A 20,465-nucleotide genomic window follows, 5' to 3' on the forward strand; every position below is an offset into this window, starting at 1 on the left:
AGTACTGTTCAACGTCCTCATGTTCTAGACAACACTCACATTAACATTTCTTTAAACTTTTTAGATACGTTTGGATAATGAGCTCTGCCAGAGACACCCCTCCACAAATCAGTCTGCGCTCATGATATTCCAGACTCTTGTAGGCGCACGGTTCTGTTTGCCAAGCCTGTACGCCCCGTGCATCAGTCCCACCCGAGCAAGCCAACTGTTTTTCCAGATGTCACCATTCCTTCCTGTTGCTGCTCAATACGGAACTTTAAGTTATTAAATGTACGGAACAAGGAGTGACTAATAATGTGACCCTGAAATAGAATTTTGAATGAAAACAAACAAACATAAACTATAGTAAAGTATCAATGTTTTTTTTACCATGTTATTCATTAAGAAAGTTTAGAATTTGTTGTGGGGATTGGGGACTTGTGTGTGTGTAGTAGAGCTGTTGACAACTTGGAGGAGGATCAGTCTAATCTCTCTGCCACACTTCATTTACCCTTTTAATTAACACTTAATCTCCAGACACGAAAAACCTCACAACCACATGCAGAATTTGATTGGCTGCTTTAAAGGCTTATGCAAGTTATTAAGATACAGATCTTCTCAGAGAAGAATAAGAAGGGCCCTATTTGTACTGTTGCATGTTGCATTGGCGAATACGTCATCTTCCATAGATAATTTGACCCTTTCATACCTACAGCATTTTTCTACAACAACCTTTAGGTTTTTACAGGTTGATGTTAGCAGTTCACAACATTTAAGTGATGCTGACAGTTTTATATATAGTGTTTGATGACATTTAAGTTGTTGGGACTCTATTAAAGTATATGACCAACAGAACCTATTTGGACTGTATAGCATTGGAACAATACTCAAAATCTATGTCACATAAGCTGACACTGAATATATTTCACTTTTTGAAGCTATTTTATTATTATGTTCTCTCACTGTGTCGTTTTTATGCAATTTCTTCTTCCCGTTGTGTAAAACATTACTAAAATGTAGTCTCATCTTTCTTTGGCCTTTAACCACGGTGTACCTAGAGGAGACAATGTGAATGCAGAGTAATTGACTCGAGTAATGAGATGGGAATTCAGCAAGGCTGAAGAACGTAAAAGAACCTTGATGCACCTATCTACCAATGGTGGGAGGGTCAAGCAGCAGTTATAACACTGAACAAAGTCCTCTCACTTCAAGTTCTTTGCTTTTCTTTTGCTTATTGTTCTTTGTGACCATCAAGCTCACCCTGTAACACTAAAAAAAAAAGCGCATCAGTTAGTAGTTTTATAGAAATTTAAAATAAACTCTTTAAATTTTTGAATAAAGTGTCTTTTTTCAAAGTCATTTTGTCTATTTGTTCTCAATTCTTGATTTATCGGTAAATTACAATAAGACTGCTCCTCAGTCTTATTAACAGTTGAACCACTTTGGTGTCAGATTTCACTAATATCTAACACGTCACCATGTATCGCCATGGGTAGTGTCAAAAATTCTGCTAATATGCTCATTAATCTTTGATCGCTTCAAGGTCCTTAATTTTCAGCAGGGCAGAAATGTCACATCAACCAGGTTCAACAGCTCATATCATTTACTCCACACTGTCTTGCCAAACACATTTAAATCAATATAAAATTAAATCTCTATAACGGCCTATCATAAAGTCCAACCACTTTTTGTACATTTATACAATAACGAAACAGTGTGGATCGCCACAATATTACATTAGACCTCTATGTTACAGAGACCCTTCAGAAAACAATAAACTTGTGTTATTAACAAAATGATCAATTATTGCATATGCTAAGAATATACCCAATCGTGTCACTGGCCTGTTGTCAAGTAAACTAAGTTGTTGCAAAATGTTCCTCAAACTGATTTTAGTAATACTTACACTTCCAGCCTCTTTTTGTTCTTGTCCAAACTTTTTTGATGTGTCACTCACAACAACTTCAAAATGAAGTAATATTTTTCAAGACACAGAAAAATGTCTCAATGTAAATATTTTAATTTATTTTTTATTTATTTTATGTTCTATTGTGAATAAAATGTGTTTTTCATATTTTACACAGCATCCCAATGTTTATGGAATTGGGGTTATATAATATTGTTATGAATTTGATTTTACAGTAAACTTGTGCATTGTTGTTGTTGTTCTTAAGATAATGCTCTCTTTTTGTTTTAATCCTATTTAATCTGGGTTGAAACAAAATGAAAGTGTGTTAAACTGTGGACTAACAGCCAATATCATTAATACTGTATACATGTGTCAGTGGTGCCTAGATTTTTCACATACTTTCACAAATAAAAGTATGCTGTACTCAAGTGTGTGATGGATAACTGACAACCTGGAGGCTGCAGAAACAAACAGGTGAAACTGTTCATTTCTGCAGGTCAGCAGAAATGAACATTGTATAGTAAGCTAATAATCCTACAAACAACCAGACAAGCATCTTAAACCAAGCACTTGATGATTATGGGAAGGAAGACAGAAGGAGCTCCCTTTTAACAGGAAGAGATTGCTGGCAAAACAAGCCTATTGGAGGGAGGTATCATATCATAGTATCATAGGATACCATATCATAAAATTTTGCATACCAAAGGTAACCCTCTTCTCCACAGATACTGGTATAACGTGTGTGTGTGTGTGTGTGTGTGTGTGTGTGTGTGTGTGTGTGTGTGTGTATATCTCTCTGTGTAGCAAATTGTTGTCCAGACTAAGTTGTGCTAAAATTTTAGTCCGTCTGGTTGTACCGCCCTAACGCTGCTTATTAAAAATTTAATCTGGGACATTTGCACAAACAAGCAGCAAAGATTTCAGCTGGAACTAATCACTGCCTTAACTTCCATCACTACTGTGTGGCCACACGATGCAGGTAAATTCAGAATACTTGCTCTTCTATGCACACTTGTTATAATTAAGCAAAGATACTATAATAATACTATAATAATACTACACTGCTATCATAACTCATAAGCTAACACGATAACACCTTATCTGTTACTGGTCTTTCTCAAATAAACAGACAAAGCAAATATTCTGGTCTTTCCTGTAAACACTTGCAGTCCATTCATCTTCCAAAAACAGGTGACAGAATCTAAGGAGTTCTTTGAAATGGGAATCCACAAGGGTAACACCATAACAGGGCTATTATTCACAACTGGATGAATGAATGATTATTAGAAGCTTGATGTCTGGACATGTTTTAGTGGATAAACACTTATGCCAGGCGAAAATTTTAATCCTGTAATCCCGTATTACACTCACTTCTTTTCTTCAACTTCACTGACTCCTAAGAAAGCAAACATCCAGTGATTTCTTAGGTTGTTGTACCAAAAAAGGGTGTGTATTTTCAGCTTTAGAGTCAAAAGTGATCTAAAGCACCTGACAGCACAAACTGAATACCTATCTGCTATTTGCTACTGTACAACTATACAGTATGTATGGTATATCATGACCAACTGCTTACTTACTGTGTTAAAATGGCCTGAAAAAGCAAAAGCCTAAATCTTAATGTGATGACTGGAGCATCTAATTTAAATGCATAAACTACCAGGTATAAAAGTCTGTTACTTAGTCATCTAACTAAAACCTCCACTTTAAAAGTTAATGCACAAAACTGTCTGCCTTACACAGCACTGGAGACTTTTTTTCCTTTCAAATTAAATTAAGTCAAAGTTTTAATCCTAACAAAAACAGAATGTGCGCTACATCATCCAAAAGAGTGGCCAGTCAGTTTAGCCTGGTTTCTCTTTAGGCACTGTCAATGCAAGAAGATAGAACAACTTGAAGCAGCAAAAACAGAGACTAGAGAAGCTAATGCCGCATTTTCAAAATGAGTATTACAAATCACAACAGACTAGCTCACCAATATCAAGATCAAAATACATTTAATGTTTAATAAGAACTCTATGTCCCTGAAAATATAAAACTCAATATGTGAGAAACATGGTAGCTCAGTTTCATTTTGAAAAGGTTGAAACACGTTTATGACAGTAGAGAGCTTGCAATTATTACCTTTTTATTTATATGCATTTATTCTCAGCAAAGAAAAAATAAATGAGAAACCATCTAATGCGGTAAAAACAGCTGGGCTTTTTTGGAGGCAACCAAGTAAAACAGTCTCCAGGTAAAAGAAGTGCTATGCAGAGGACAAAAAGCTGTTAAGCGAAAGAAAATGTCTTAGCTGCTTTAAATGCAAAATCTGTTTTTTCACAATGCGCTCGGCCAGCATGCACAAATATAATGATGGGCATGTTTTTTTAATTAGTCCTTTGAGTGCCTCCCTCTCCCTTTCAATGTCTGCACTTTGAAAAGTCATTTGTAAATGATCCATTGAACTCTGAGGATGAGAACCTTATAGGATTCTCTTCAGAGAAAACAGTGGCTCAGCCAACACTCTTACCGATCATTTGCATACAATTTGGGAAATTAATCCAAGATAGATAGAACCTTAAAATCACACAAAACATAACATAAAAAAGTGATGATGCAGAGTAAAAAAATGTGAAAAGAAGAAGAAAGTAAAGTGTGGATGGGGAATGAGTTTTATAAATGAGTGAAACACATCTTAATGAGAGTGAACAGATAAGATTCTGTGGCAAAAACAATGATGCTTTTCTCTTGCTCCATATTAGCTCAGTTTTCCAAATAAAGTAAATTATGAAGCCAAAACAAAGTGAGTTGAAATTAAATTAGGTTTTGTTCACTCATTATTTAGAAAAAATTCAAAACAACAACAACAAAAAAGAAGTTAAGTAATCAAATAAATGTTGACAATCAAGAATGTAATTCAATGGAAAGAACACAAATCCGTGACTGAAGGTGTGAGCTAGTAGCTTAAGCTTATTACACCTACATTTGTTGCATAATCCATGTTCTCAATGGCAACACTTTTCTGACAAGTTCTGACCAAAGTAAACACCAAAGAAAAAAAGAATATTAAGAATAAACATCATACTATAACAAAAACAGGTTGATAAGCAATGATTGTGGCTCATTTTTATATTTAATACACTATGCAAAGTTTTTGTTATTTGCATAGTGAACAACATAATCTTCATTCCTCTTTATTATTAGTCAACAGGTTTAACTCTCAAACAGATATTTGCTCTGACCCTTGTTTTTCTAAACTTACCTTCAGTTAGAATTTAAAAACAACAATCCTGAAGAAATCAAAACCACCAAAACCCGGAACTGGAAGCTTTTGCACATCAGGTTCTTTTCTTTTTTTATCCAAATTTGCACCACATGTGCAATGTTTTCTTACATTGAGGCCTTAAGTCTTTCTTCAAAGTGCAACGAGGTCCTGTAGTCTTTAATAATTTAATTAATAATACATGATGTAGGATTGAAAATGTAGCAGTTTCAGTACAGTTTCTCCAGCGTTTACAGTGAGCAATCAGAGAAATCACAGCAGTAGGTAAAGACAGTCCTACTCATTACCTACTGTAAGTCTGCTTTATTTCCAAAGTGTAGACCAATGACGTCTTACACTTGCAGGTCAGAGTAAATGCCTCTGACTTGCAAGTGTTTTCATTCATAAATAATTTCTATTTCAAAGTGTTTCTGTTCTCCACCAAACCTTTGGATATTAGTAAGACCTCCAGAAAATGCTGGTCAATCTGTGCCTTTACTGGCAGTAAGATGTGAGATGAAGCAAAAATCAGGGAATATATGTAAGGCAGGTAATCCTAGATAGGTTTCACAAAGATTGTAGTGTAGTGATAGACTTTCAGAAAACGTGTATGTTAATGGAGACTGACTGTATGGTATCAATGTGCAAAATTCCTCCTGATATTGCAATATTAAAATCCCATTGGGCGTAACATAAACTGCCCCTCAGTTTAATGACAATAATGACTGGTGTAATTAGCTAATAAGACTCCTATTAGCCTCTTGTAATGAAGTTACACCTACATTTGCCACACAGAAGATGTGTGATTAGAAGACAGTTAGCTAAATAAGCTTTTTTCTATAACAGCTTGATGAAAAATATCTCCATTGTTCTTTTTTAAATTAGTATTTTGAAGGTGACAATACTGCTTTACAATAATTGATGACCAGTGATGGCATGATGTGCCTACTTACTGTTGACACTGAAATGCATCTCTGTGGTTAAAATACCAAAGAGCAGCTGAGCACTGAGCTCTTCGTGGTCATTCTGAAAAGAGGCTTCACGTTCCATTTATCAACCATAGGACACGGTTGAGCACCACATCAGGCTCACTCTCCCCACTCTGTGCTGTCCTTTTGCAGTAAAGCTACAGATGCTGTGTGGTATTTATACGCTGATGCTAACAACTCTTGGAGCTCCAGTTTTCCAGTTTCCTCTGCTGTTGGTCTCTGTCCTGAATAAAAAGTTCTTCTGTCTATTTCTAGTGACTCCACCCCAGTGACTTCCATGACACTAGACCTCTGCTCATTACCTGTAAACCTACTGAGAACACTTGATTTATGGCTTTTTTTCATAACTATTGTACTTGAGTTCACTCAGCTATTACAGCTTTGTTTCTTTCTGAATCTTGAGTTTGAAAACACCTTCCCTCTGACACAAAGCAAACCAGAACCCTTAGTCCAGTAGAGTCCATCACTGGACCTTTATTTCCAGGAGATAGCTGAATATCATTGTAGTAGTCCTAAATATCCACATGGAGAAGCATTTACAATAAAAGTGTTACCAGACACATATTACACATTCTTATTCTGCTCTGTTGTGTGTAACAAGTATCTGAAGTCCTCGGGCAGCTGCCACAATGACTGACTGCATATCACTGTGCAAACTGCATCCCCCTATATTACTACATTTGTATATCGGACATTTGCCAGTCAGTGCAACTAAATGTTGGATAGAGGAACACATAGGGAGACTTTACCCTCTTCAGTGCTGTTAAAGAGTAAATGCTCATTGAGCACCTCTAAATGCATATAATCCAACAGAACCCTGGAGTGGCAGCATTAGAGGGCTTAAACAGACCTTAAATGATGACAGTAGAAAATACTGCTACACTTAATGAAACATTAATGCATACATACAGACAATGCATTTATTGCCAAAAAGGGGTCCCCTATTAATGCTCCGCACCTCTTTTTGTTCTTTTTTGTTGTCCATATGTATTTATTACTCCTACAATGTGCTGTGATGCTAAACCGATTTTGTGTATATTAAGAGTATGGGCAGTGATGACATTTGGGTTGTTTGCCTAGAAGTAAGAAGTAAGCTGTGAGTTTCAAGTTGGTGTAGAATGTGAAAAAAATATGTTCAATATTTATCTATTCATTAAAGACTGCTCTCTACCTGACAGTACATTTTAGAGCACTTCTTCTTTCCTTCCTTTCTCTAATTACAGTAGTTTTACTTCTTATTCATTTTGTTTCCTGAAGCCATTCTGACTTCTCCCTGTGTTTTCTCTTATCAAGTATAAACCACATTTCCAGTGCATCAGCATTTTCTTCTCAGAAACTCTGGTTTAACAAAAGGACAGTCAAAATCAATTTTCAATTCCACCGTTTCTTGTTTTTGTTCAGCCCTTTTCTTCATCCTACCTTTCAGCTCTAGGTGATAAGGAAGGATGATTCAACTCTTTTTCAGAAGGTTGAAGAAAGAACAGCGTTTATAATTATTTTTAAAAAATTCTGCAACTGACACTGGTAGTGAAGCTGATGAGTATCTGAAAAGTTAAATGTTGCCATTGCATCTGGCTCTTGACAGAAAAATGCTGATGCCTGTATGTGTTGCTGAATGTCTGTCAACATAAAAGAAAGAATCGAAATGTAAAGTTTTAATCTTGCAGTTTGTATTTATGTAGAAATGCTCTCATTACCAGCTGTGTAAAACCCTCTGATAGATTATCTGACACTTTTGCTGAATCTCACACAGTGATGATTCAACATTGCATCTGATAAGCGATTATGTCTTGACGCTTTCATTGAATGAAAACCTGTAGAATTATGATAATAACCATGCTAGGTGGGAAATTGTTGAACTGGATCAAAAACTCATTAATCTACCCATGCATATCGCCTTCACAGCTGTTGCCATAGTAATGAATGGAGAGGTTTGTCTGTTATCTGACTGGATCAGACTTTTCCCCTTCACCCTGCACCACTTTTCCCTTGATGTTCATCTCCAAACAGAAATGCAGCATGAAATTATTCAAGTGGAGTCGCTGAATTGGTCTGTTTTCCAAAATTATTGGCTGAATGGCTACTGGGGGAATGGTTGTACTCAAAGAGAGACCTACATTTGTGTGAGGAAAAAGGGGAAAAAAAAGAACACTGCTTTATGTGCAGATTTAACGCATTGAAAAATTGATTTATTATGTTCCTGGAAAGCTGAGGTCTGGGTTAGGAACTATTAAGTGATAAGAGTCGCAAACAAAACTGTTCTAACTTTCTTTGGCTACATACATTATAAGTAAGTTCACTTTAGTAAATATTAAATACGGACTGAAATTGATATTTAGATTTTGAACCTATGCTGAGTTGATAAGCACAGCGAGAATAAAAGATTATAAAATAAAGACATAAAATCAATGACACAGTTTTCATCTGTCTCAAGATTTTTGCTCCTTTCACGCTCACTTATTGCAACCCAACGCTGTCACAGGCTGTTCCTTGCAATTGTGTGAATGCCTAACCTTGGCAGTGACTCAGAGATCCTCGCCAGATACAGAAAAACTAAAATGGAACATAAGGCTAACAGCCACAACATTAGGCAAAGGACCTGGGTGAGCATGGCCATTTTAATGGGTCTCTGGCTATGCAGACTGACACCATCTAACCATAATTCACTCTGTGTTTTTTGATGTCTTTCTGTCATAACCAGCATCTGCATGACAGTGACTCTTTTGCGAGATCATATTCTGCAGGATAGCATGTATCACTGGTTGCATCATAACAAAACAAATATTCAGAAGGACTTATAGCATGTTTACTCTTTTAAATCTCTGATGATATAACCAACTATTCTATAGCAGTTCATGGACTGCATGTGCCTCTTCATCTAGAGGTTTATTTCTGAAGCTAGCAATCTAGTACACTCATATATGTACACGCAATTACTTTCCCCTACTTTTTTTGTTTTTTGTTTTTGTTTTTATGGATGTGTGTGACCTTCTAGTGTCGAACAAAGAGAGCCAACATGAAAAGGCAGCAGATGGTTCACACTGTGACTTTTATCAGCATGGTTCACACACACAAACACACCTACACACCGACATGGATGCAATGCTGCCATGGTAGTTGTGCAAGCAGGAAAAGCACTTAGTTTTAAACCTAGAAGTAACTTTTATAAAACTTTACAGGTCCATCGTACTATTTTAAACATGTACTGTCATTCCATTCCACCAAACTACTGCAGAGCAGACCCCGCCCCCATATGTGGCAAAGCACCCAGTGTATCATGTAGGATTGTGTGTGTGAGAGAGGGGGAAGCAAGTGTGGGCGTTGCTGTTTATGTCCTCGGCCTAATTAAACTTTAATTCAGTGTAGAGTATTACTCTACAGTTCAACAGCAGAACACCAGGCATGATTTACAACAGCTGACAACAGAGGGAAGGGAAAAGAAATAAAAAGTAACGTATGCATAATGTTAGTAGCTTCATCTGCATGGGATGAAAAGCCATATAGATTTAAGAATCAGCTATTCTGTTGTTATTGCGTTGCTCTCATTTTGCCATTTATTCAGCTCATGGAGGCTGGAAAAGCCTTCAAGGGCTAAACTTTTAGTATACATCAAAAACTCCTCAGTACTTTAAAGCGTTTGATATTTTCTCTTGTGCTGTGCACATAAAAACATGTTTAAAGTCTTTTCTCAGATTTAGAAAGACGGATCATAATTATACAATCAGTCGGCTGTTTTGGTTTTCCGAAATAACCATTGATTATTTGTTTCCCTTCACCTTCAATTTTGCTGAGTGCAGCAATAAGATTTTGAAATGTTTCAGTTGCATTCAGGAGACCAGCTTTTAAAAGTCTTGCATTTAAGTAGAAAGACTGCATCTCCATATTTTTCTTTAGCAATCTATAATCAATTGTAGAAAGCTGGTTAATGATCATTTACAATATTTCTGTGTCACCTGTAAAGGAAACATGTTGTTACTACCATGCCCTAATTATTGAAAATCTAGCTGGTCCTAGTTTCTGCTTCCCCTGAACTTTGAAAGTTTCATGTTTCATGCATCATCCATCTGCATCTGCTGTCCTTGTGAACAACATGACAACAGTGAAGGACACATTATGTATTCATGCTGAATGTTTGTGTTGCTCAAACATCAGCTAGTGTGTTATCTTTATCTGAGAGTGTCTGGTGGTGGGAGCGTTCCTATCAAATTTTGGCTTTGAAATTCTCTCTCTCAATGTGTGTGTGTGACGTTGAGGTCAAGAAGTTATCTGAGCAGCTAAGCCCAGCGCTGCTGATGAAGTAGATAAACTGCCCTTCATTGTCTCTGTCTCCTTGCGAAGTTAAACTCAAATAATCTGCAGCAATGACATATGTCGCTCTTGTTGCCAGCGTACAGAGTAGATGCACGAAGAGAGGTTGAAGACCACCTTGGAAGATTTTCTGTGAACAAAAGAAGCAGGCAGTACCAGGGCTAACCATTTTCATCTTAGAGCCACAGCTTAACATCAACAGTCTTGAACTGGTTCAAGAGCTGGCGTTTCACACACAAAAAACCAACAAAATCCTGAGAACTTGTAGCTAACTTTGACTAACTAATTGGAACTGGTGATCAGGGTCAAGATTTATCTAACAATAGCAACATAATACAACCAAAGACTACAGCGGGACGAATATTCCGAGCTCAAGTGTGCAAAACTTTATATAATTTACACAGGATAAAAAAATCACTGCATATTTCACATTTTTTGAGCATACTAGGGAGTTTTATTTATTGGTTCCCATATGTTTTATTGTTATTATTCAATACATATGAAATGCATGAGTGACTCAAGACATGCCTTTCACCCTATGATACATGAATGTTCAGCAGAATGAAAACCTTCTTCTCTTATAAGAGAAGAAGTTGCAGTTGCTTTTCAGCAATATGGTCTTGCAAGCAACCACAACCCATTTCTGAATGTTCATCTTAGGTGTCATTCATGATGACCACTAACATGACAGACACTGCTAAATAATAAATAAAATATATAGAGTTTTGAGGCCGGGAAACAAGAGAGGATGGCTTTAAAATAAGCTAGGTTCTCGCTGTTTATTTTATAGTAATGAATATTTTCAATAGCACATGCACACATCTCCTCTCTACCACTAACCTCTACCTGTAAAAGATAATTACTACTAATCTAAAACCTGAAGTGCAGACAGATTCTGATCCTTAACAGGATTCCCCTATGATGTATGTTACAGCAAGATTAATTTACCATAGTCAGTTGGAGTTTTAATGAAGTGCCATACTGCTCACTTGAGAAATACAGGACTGCTTATCAGTTCACTTCTATCAGATGGTTCTTGGGATATGTAATTTGTAAGATTCCACACTTGGTCAGGTTTCACATCAATAAGTTTTCTGAACATCTGAGGATTAGTATGATATGTTAAACAAATGTAAAAAGAAAAAAAAAAACACATTTGCTGTAGACTTGTCTTCCAAAAATTATTTTCCCTTACAAATAAACTATATTGTTAAATTATAGTTTGAGACAAGAGTAATTTCTCATGCAATACATGTAAGTTTTCTATATCGCTTAAAAGATAGAATCTCAGTGTAAAATCAGTTAAACTTCGGGGTTCTCAATCTTTCCTGTTAATTTGCTTCACCTATGGGGCAAATAAAAGTGACAACAGGTGTACTGGAGAGGCCACAGCTTCCCAAAAAGTAATGGTTAGCAGGTAGTAGGCACACACCGTTTTTTTCTATATATATCCATGTTGAGTTATTTTTTTTGCTAGTGTTACTTTTTGACAGTGTTCCTGTTACTACTGGTTGAATAAGACAGTAAGTAGGACCTCATTCAAGTTGCTCAGGTAGCCTAGCTCCTCACACAGTATGGCACATCCATCCTGTGTGGATGTGGACAAGGTGCCAGGAGTTAGGTCATTACACAAAGAGAGCTGGACAGGGCCATAGCAGTAGGTCTGGTATCTGCTCCTTTGTGCAAGAACAGGAGGACTACAGCCAGAGACCTCCATTGTGCTACTCATGTGCTTGTTCTGACCAAACTGTTCAAAAACAGACTCAACGAGCATGGCATTGCCAGTAGTGAGACGTATGCTCACAGCATAAAGCACTCAACTGGCATTTGCCCAAGAACACGAGAATTGGCAGATCTACTATTGGCATCATGTCTTCTTCATGAATGACAGCGAGTTAACACTGAGTACACATGAGAAGACTGTGGCAAACCTTAAAGTGCCTGCAACATCATCTTTAAAGGGTGACAATGCCCTATAACAAATACAGAAATAACAACTAAGTGTAAAAGATTAATGTAATGTGATTAACATCCTGGAAAGTTCTACTACATAAATATTATTTAAGCAGTTTTGGCGACTGGTGAGTGGAAAAGTAAAGGCAACACATAAATGACTTAAATCTGCATTTTTTTTTTTTTTTTTTTTTTACAATGGCTAGCAGGGGGGTGACTCCTTTAGTTGTAAAAATCATTTGTATTGGATACAAATCCATGGGAATCCTAATTAGTTCATGGACTGAGTTAGCAGTTTAAAGTCGTATTTAACACGGTAGAGTGGTTATCATTACAGCTGTGTTTAGAGTAAAATGGTCAGTAAGGGTAATGGGTTTATGATGGTCACAGACACATGTTTTAGAAATTGGTACCATATGTTATCAGATCCTGCACCCCTTGCTTGTCATGTTCAGTTTTAAAGTACAAAAATCACTGGATGATGTCAAGGTGGCTACATCTTTTATACTCAGGCTAAAGTTTAAAGGCAAAAAAACAAAACTAGAAATATAATTTAGACTGCAGTTATCTGTATGTTATAATTCTTAATATATATGAATGCAAGCTTTGAGGACACTGAACTGATCACTGAAACACTGGCAAACCGCAGACCAACTGCATGGCTGATGAAAGCAGATAAATTCTAACCAAGAACAGATCTGCTGTTTGCCAAAGAGATGAACAAACTTAAAAATCTATAAAGTCACTGACATACTTTCAAGGATACTAAGACAGACTAGACAACAGTTTATACCTATTTAATGCATCCACCCATACATCCATCTATTAAAAATGTAAATTATTCATAGCTGTGGCAGCGAAAAGAAGGAAATATGTTTTGTTTTGTGTTATTTTTTTCTTTTATCCTAAGGCAGATTAAAGTGATGGTACAACCCTTTCATTTTTTTCAGTATCTCTTGGTATATTTATCTTACTTCCTTCTTCCATACTCAATTACTGTTTCTTAAGTTCTCATTAAATGTGGAGTAATTTATTTGAAGAAAACCTATGTTGGTCATAGAAAAATACTCTTAGGTATGGAGAAAATATCATCGGAAAAGGCCTCAGCAGACAACCGCGGAACTAAAGGAAAGATAGAAAGCAAAACTTAACTCTATCAACATTAAAAAACCTTTTGATCATTTTTATCAGTGTATGTAAAACATGCATTTTACATACACATAGTTTTCTTCATCTTATTTTAACAATATCCACCCGTGGCGTTCTGAATAGTTTATCGAATATCGACGCAAATCAGTATCAATATCAATGAAAAAAGACACCACTGTGAGAAAATACTCTATGGAAATAACATAAGCAAGCAGAAGAAAGCACTGTTGGTTCTACTTTAAATTTGAAGTGGAGAATTTTGTTTTGCAAGGGGTAGATCCTAATACTGTTTGGCAAGTATATTCATGGGAATGAAAAAATACAAAGAAGAATTGGAGTGGGAGATGACATGCCATGAAAACTTAATTATGTAATTTAAAAATCTGCACTCTAGCAGTCAGAAGTAAATCCCATAGGTAAGTAGTATCCTTTTAGTTGAGTGTAGCTCTAAGTCAGGACTGGAAGCTAAACCCCTGCATTCGATACTGCAATAAGTCTTCTAAATTCTGTGACCTAATGAGCAGATTTTAAACAGAATAAATTAGCAACTTTTCTATTGTCTCTGGAAAAGTCTAGTCCATATCAGTAAGACTAAAGGAAAGCCTATTTAGGACATACTGTACTGAACAAAAAAACTGTAGAACTTTTTAGACAGAGGCTGACTGAAGTAACTGTAAGTCTCAAAGATGTTAGAGTTACTCGTAAATAATAATAAGTTCATCTCTGGGTCAAAAAGTAGATTTCATATAATCTCTGGAACACAACATGTATTGTTTTATTTATTTATTTTGGTATTGCTTCTCCATTTCCAGCTATGGATTTTTTTCACACTGTATTTTTTCTGTATTGAACTTGATCATGGAAATAGAGTTAATGGTCGAGAATATGTGATTTTCTGACTGAGCTGTCTTCTACTACTAATGCAAGACTTGGAGACACATCATGAGGCAATTTTTTGAGTTTATTTGAATCAACTAAGCTAACATATAATACACATAATATTTTCTGCTCAGCAAAAAATATTTAAAAAAAAATCACTTTTCTCCTGGAAGTAACCGCTGTGTTCTACAAAAAAAGCTCTCACACAGTCCCTGACCAAACCTGACCAAAAACCCGAAGCAATGATTTGACAGGAACTTGAGCTTAATGGCAGTTCAGAGCTGAAAGCCAGCACTGAGGTGTTTGGTTGGTTCGTGTAACTGTTGTCCATTTCAATTACACACAGACATATTAACAAACCATTTCATACTAACAGCTGACTGAAACGAAACTATTAATTCACTGGTGTTTGAAATCAAGCTGGAAAAAGCCTAAAAATACACATGTATCTCTTGCTATCTGTGAAGTGTGCTTAATAGTAATGACAGTTTTTCATTAGAAAGAAAAGGGTACATAAAAGAAACCCATTGCTTCTCAGATATGCGATATTCTTAGAAAAGTAAGATATGAATCTTTTCTAGTAATCCTGACTATTAATCACAAACATTAATGCTTTGTTCTGATATCCAGGCGAACTCACAGTGTGAGCAGCAACTAGCATGAATAAACATAACGAACAAAAGACCAGCAGTAAAATCATTTTACTGACAAGGTTGTAGGGTTGTTAAAAATAGATATGATTTTATTTATGTAAGCAAGTAATGCCATTAAAATACAGGGGCATTTTATAAAAACTGTTCTGCATGTGTATGTGCATGTTCTGCAGTGCACCTAATCCTCCAGATGAGAAATCACTCATGTTGATAATAATAATAATAATAATCATCATCATCATCATCATCATCATCAAGCAATACTGAAAATGAATGAATGAGTGGTCATTTAGGGCAGCGGTCCCTAACTCCAGGGCCACGGATCGTTACCGGTCTGTCAGTCATTTGGTGCCGGGACACGAGAGTTGAGCTCAGGTAAGAAATTTATGGTTTTCAGGGTTTTTATCATTTTTTGTCATTATTTTTTTATCGTTTTTATCGGTAACTCAGTTTCCCTGGTTCTTTTCCTGTGTGTTATGAATAAATCTTCTTGTTTTTTGGTACCAGTACTGCCCTAGCAACCACTGATTTAGTTTACGCAATTAGCGTACAGTATGTCATGCCATATAATGAGTCATGATGACTTTTTTGTAGAAACCACAACACCATGTTTGTTGGTTTTTACCTGTGTAATAATTTGGCTTCAAACAAGCATTACTGATTACATAAAATACAAAAAGCTGATTAATACATAAAGGTAGTCACTGAATCAGCTGATTTTTTTAAGGGTCTTTATAAAAAGCTTAAACATCTATAACTTTTACTTACCGTGTCCCAGATTAATGACACCTTTGAATTATTACATGAGCCCTCCAAAAAGGAACACAATAATAAAAAAATATTAAAATTTATGTTGGCTGTTTTTGCAAATGTCTAAAAACTACAGCATGAACTTTCTACTGGAATTATTGCATTTATCTTACTTGCTTCCCTTTAACCACATCTCATCATTTGAAGCCCAAGAACCCCAAGCAGGATGTGATGTGATGCACTATAACTGAATCCCTCTACAAGACTTTTTCTTCTGTTTCTTTGACACTGAATCCCCACAGCTAAAAGATTACAGGCTCAGTCAAGAAAAGCCTTTACAATACTTTGTTTGCTTAAAGCTGCAGATCAAATTAACAAGACACTTTTACTCTTGTACCACATGCAAATTAAAAATACGATCATGTAAACAGTTCAAATACATATTTGATCTCTGGGTCACTGACGCAACTTCCCTTCAGCATTTGGTTGTGTGTACTTGCTAACCTATAAGCTTTGTAACAGGCAGGAATGTTGGAAAAGTTGACATATGATGGAATAGTCTGAATGTACTATAATTTCAATTATTGATCCCTGTTTCTGAAATCCACTAAAGAGATAACAGTGATGATTTTTTTCACTTTCGAAACCTGATGGCAATTCCATTCAGCCACAGATAAACCTACAATTAAATTAAAGCAAATAATTCAACTTACACGTCACATTTATATAATGTGGGCTGTGTTTCATCTATCACTAATTAGATTGGATAATAAAGTAGAGGACACCACCTATTAGTGGCCATTTAATGGGATGACAACATTTGAATTGCACATTTCTTAGCCACTGCTATCATATGCTATGCCTAAAAATGGATGGAGCCAAATTGACATCACCTATTGGTTCTGGAAGCGTCAGTGACTGTTAAGTGAGTAGGTGCAACACACATATACATGGTAATTAGTGATACACTAATAACTAGGCTTTCACTCATTAATATGGAAGGACAAACTCTTGGATGAACTGCCCTTGTATGTCATATTATCTGTTAGGTCATTCAATTAAAAATGCTCAAAAGGCACAAATGGGGTTGATTGGCATGATTACATATGTAGCACTTCTATGAGAGGATGAGGAAATGATTTGATTATTATAGTTTTATTATAATAAGTTTTAAGCCTAATCTTAAAATTAGAGATAGCGTCTGTCTCCTGAATCCAAACTGGTAGTTGGTTCCATAGAAGAGGGGCATGAAAACTGAAGACTCTCCCTCTCATTCTACTTTTAAATACTCTAGAAACAACAAGTAAGGCAGCAGTGTGAGAGTGAAGTGCTCTAATGGAGTGATATGGTACAATAAGGTCATTAAGTTAAGATGGGGCCTGATTATTTAAGACCTTGTATGTGAGGAGCAGGATTTTGAATTGAATTCTGGATTTAACAGGGAGCCAATGAAAGGAAGCCAATATAGAAGATTTCCTCTTTAAAGTTTGTGATCTTAAACCAAGAGCTGTTTGGTTATAAATTACATTGCAAATTATATAATAATATAATTATGTTATAAGTTATAAATTCCAATCAAACTGTTCTTGGTATAAGAAAAAAACTATAATTAAAACAGTACAACTTGAGAGAAGGCCTGTGATTATAACTTATAATCATAGTCTGATACATCGCAAGTTATTTGTTCATGATACATAAGACATCCATATAGGTGCTGCCATATGTGTTGAAAATAAATCAGTGACCTACATTATCAAAGCAAGTGCATTATCTATTTATATCAGTTCATAATGCAAGGAGTGTTAATAAAGCTCCTTTATGCAAAATGCCAAATAATTAATGGGTGAAGATATAAGCTATTACTGACTTCCACACAAGTTCTGCCTCACAGCCTTGCATACCTTTGATAAAAACCAGATTAATAATCTAATGTGATAGTGGACCTCTTCCATCTCAGATCAAACAGGAGATGTCATTTGATTAATGCCAACTGATACTCCGTGAGCATCAGTTGGCCAGGGAAGGACAGGAAGATGTTCTAACAATATTTAAAAAACTCATCAAAGGTCAATATTTAGCCTTTAACACACCCTAGACACACATGTAGCAACACATCTCATTTTTTTTACTAAACTAAAGTGAGCATATAAACTACTGCGTAATCCAAATAAACTGAAAAAATATTTTATCTTTCATATAAATGTCCTTTCAAACTATTGATGATATGTTATGCCAAATCAGAGGTTCCCAAAGTGTGGGGCCCGCCCCTTAGGGGGGGGGGGGGGGGGGGGGGCGCAGAGCCATTGCAGGGGGGCGCGGTATGAAAAGAAAACAAAACAAAACAAGAAAGCTTGGACACTGCTAGCATAATGGACAGGTTTTTGACGGGGCTCCCACACAAACGCAAAGCAGGAGATGAAGCATCGCCAAATATGTTTCCAAACCAACTTCCTTCCAAGCCAAAGACAAGCCAAGGTAGGTCTCCCCTGCAAAATTAGTTTTCCCTGTGTCGGGAGCACGCGCTGGGCTCTCCAAATCATGGACAAACAGTATCCAACATTCTTGATTTTTAGTTCACAAACACTTCTTGTAATAACTACTCCAGACATTTTTGGACATATTAGCTCTTTATGTAGTAAAGTTACAGTGGGATACAAATAATATCAGGCTGATCCTTCCGTAATTTGTTGTTTGTTGTTCCCCCTGTTCAAATCACGGACGAACAGTATCCCACAGCTGTTTTTGTTTTTGAACCCATTTTGCACAGAGAGGCATTTTTTGAAAAATGTATTGATAGCAATGTTGAATATTATTACACAGGAAAAAAAACCCAACTATATGTAAAATAATTACACCGTGACGCCTCGGCCTTTCTAAATGGAGGGACAGTAACTGCGTGTGTATGTAAGCGTGTAAAACCTGAAGATAGTCAGATTAACAGTAACAGTATTTTGTCTCTATCTGCCATTCTGCAATTCATCTCATGTAAACAATAACGTGGCGCACAGCGTGACGTGAAAAGAGGCACATACCTTTGTCGTTGCGTGACGAAATCTATATTCCTCGTCCACACGTAAACGCAAAAAAGGAGTTTTAAATAATCTCCGTTTTCGGTGAATCGCAATGCCGTTTACGTGTTGACGAAAGGCCCAAAAGCATAGAAACAGCTGCGTTTTCAAAAATACCGGTGTAGGTGTGGACGTAGCGTAAAAGAGTTAGTAGTATATTTTATTACTACCTGTAATTTATTGCCGTTTACTTGTATTTGCTTAATCGTTTACTAAATTTTTGAGGTGTGAAATAAACCGCAAGGGAGCAAAATATGGGTATGTGTGTTTGGAGGATGTGTTTGTGGGGGGGGCGAGAACATTTTTCTTGTAAAACAAAGGGGGGCCTGGCAAAAAAAACTTGGGGAACCACTGTGCCAAATGATGAAAGAGATAAGTAATGGTAATTGATGATGGATTTGGATAACCGATGAGACTGGCATGTCTTGGACACTGGGTTTAGGAAAGGAGCTGAGCTGAGAACCAACTGGTGGTGAGTTGGACCAAGGGGCAGGGAAAGATTCTTTACAGACCTTGTACGCTGGGATCATCTCAAAGAGGTCTCTGTCCCTGACATCTACAAGTCCCACATCGTCATCTCACCTGCAGTCCATGGACTTTGCTCCAAATGACAATGAGGTCACAGAACTATCAAGAACAAGTGAGCTTGTTAGGTAAAGACATGGAACCACCAAAGGGCAAGGATTAGGATGCCAGGCAACACCTGGACAGGGACTTGAACCCTGGACCCTCAGATTAAAAGTCTGATGCTCTTCCATCTGAGCTACCCAGGCTACAAAAGCCACGCGTTTGTCCTCTGGGAAACATACTTTCTTTCATTTCTGTAACAATGTGAACTCTTATCCTCTCATTTTACTGTATGTACTGGTGAGGATTTGCAGCTAGATATTATTACATCATCATTTCAGACAAGAGCCAACGCAAGGATTTAATTCTAGGGGAAACATCGCTAGGCTGCATTATGAGGTGTGATCACCCAACGTACCAAGCCTGAGGTAAGTCAATCGTATAATGGCTGAGGACTGGGAGCGTCTGGAGGAGGACCTTCTTCAAATCCCACCTCCACGTGATGGACGTTTGCAAGCTGCAACATCTGTGTTTGTTTTCTCATTTGATGGGAATGATCCACGTAGTTGTTGGCCGTATAATGAAGTCCTACCAACGAACCTACCAAGCCCCAGATGGTGACCAAAATAGCTTTGCCGAAACCCAGGATCGAACTAGGGTCCTTTAGATCTTCAGTCTAACGCTCTCCCAGCTGAGCTATTTCGGCACATTTTGCAATGGAAAGTGCTCAAAAATTGCATTCTAATGACCAGTCACGGCTACAGCTGGCCAAACTGCACTACAGCTGACCCAGCTGCACTACAGCTGACCCACTGAGACAGTAAATCATGGGAACCAAATCATGGGATAAAATTTTACTTACTTACTTAAATCAATGTGAAATGAACTTTTAAGCTTTGGATTTTACAGTGAACTGTGATGAACTTTGCTCTCTTAAATGTTCTCCCACCTAAAGTAAGACAGAAAAGAAGTTAAAGGGTAACGTGTCAAGACACCCTAGGTGGAATTGGTAATCGATGA

General features: G+C 36.8%; 2 non-coding genes across 2 annotated transcripts; both read right to left on the reverse strand.

Moving 5' to 3' along the window:
* Window positions 1-19,578: 19,578 nt before the first annotated feature.
* On the reverse strand, window positions 19,579-19,651 carry trnak-uuu (transfer RNA lysine (anticodon UUU)). Its single transcript has one exon. It is a non-coding gene; the product is annotated as a tRNA-Lys (tRNA).
* Window positions 19,652-20,078: 427 nt separating this feature from the next.
* Window positions 20,079-20,151, reverse strand: trnaf-gaa (transfer RNA phenylalanine (anticodon GAA)). Its single transcript has one exon. It is a non-coding gene; the product is annotated as a tRNA-Phe (tRNA).
* Window positions 20,152-20,465: the final 314 nt, after the last annotated feature.

The sequence above is a fragment of the Oreochromis niloticus genome, linkage group LG14, assembly GCF_001858045.2.
Source record: "Oreochromis niloticus isolate F11D_XX linkage group LG14, O_niloticus_UMD_NMBU, whole genome shotgun sequence".
Lineage (NCBI taxonomy): Eukaryota > Metazoa > Chordata > Actinopteri > Cichliformes > Cichlidae > Oreochromis > Oreochromis niloticus.